This window comes from Arachis duranensis, chromosome 5 (genome assembly GCF_000817695.3).
Source record: "Arachis duranensis cultivar V14167 chromosome 5, aradu.V14167.gnm2.J7QH, whole genome shotgun sequence".
In the NCBI taxonomy this organism is placed as follows: Eukaryota; Viridiplantae; Streptophyta; class Magnoliopsida; order Fabales; family Fabaceae; genus Arachis; species Arachis duranensis.
Genome location: NC_029776.3, coordinates 64,867,388 through 64,868,174, shown reverse-complemented (window position 1 = coordinate 64,868,174; position 787 = coordinate 64,867,388).

Sequence of the window (787 nt, the reverse complement as noted above, 5' to 3'; positions counted from 1 at the left end):
AAGTTGTGTAATGCCATGGTATTGAGCTACCAAGTTTTTGGGGTTCGTGTCCGGGGATTATGAGAGTTGTGAAAAGTATTGTTCACAATTTCGCGCTATCAAGTTTTTGGCGCCGTTGCCGGGGATTGTTCAGTTTGGACAACTGACGGTTCATCTTGTTGCTTAGATTAGGTATTTTTTTTTTTCGAAATTCTTGAAGATGAATTCTAGAGTTTCATGATGATTTGTTAAAGTCTGGCTGGCTGAGAAGCCATGTCTAATCTCATTGGACCGAGGTTTCAACTTATCATCACAAGAGCTTGTTGATTTTTATCAATCTTGCTTTTGGAGCAGTGATCTGCTAAAGGCTTGGCTGGCCATTGGCCATGTCTAGTGTTTTGGACCGAAGCTTTCTTTGAAAGCTTGGCTGGCTGTGAAGCCATGTCTAATTCCTGGACCGAAGTCTTAGACTAGCATTGCACTGATTCCTGGAATTCTCATTAAGAATTTTGATATCTTCTTCCTTTTAATTTTTGAAAAACACAAAAAAATCAAAAAAATCATAAAATCCAAAAATTTCTTGTTTGAGTCTAGTGTCTCATCTTAAGTTGAGTGTCAACTGCATGCATTCATTCATATGTCTTAAGGATCTTCAAGTAATTCTTGATGATTTTCGTGCTCTGATCTTTAAATTCAATTGACTTGAGTGTTTTGTGTGTCTCATATGCATTTTCATTAGTGTCAGTAGTATACAAACTGCTAAGTTGGTGTCTTGCATGCATTGTTATTTGATTTTAGTAGCATTTTA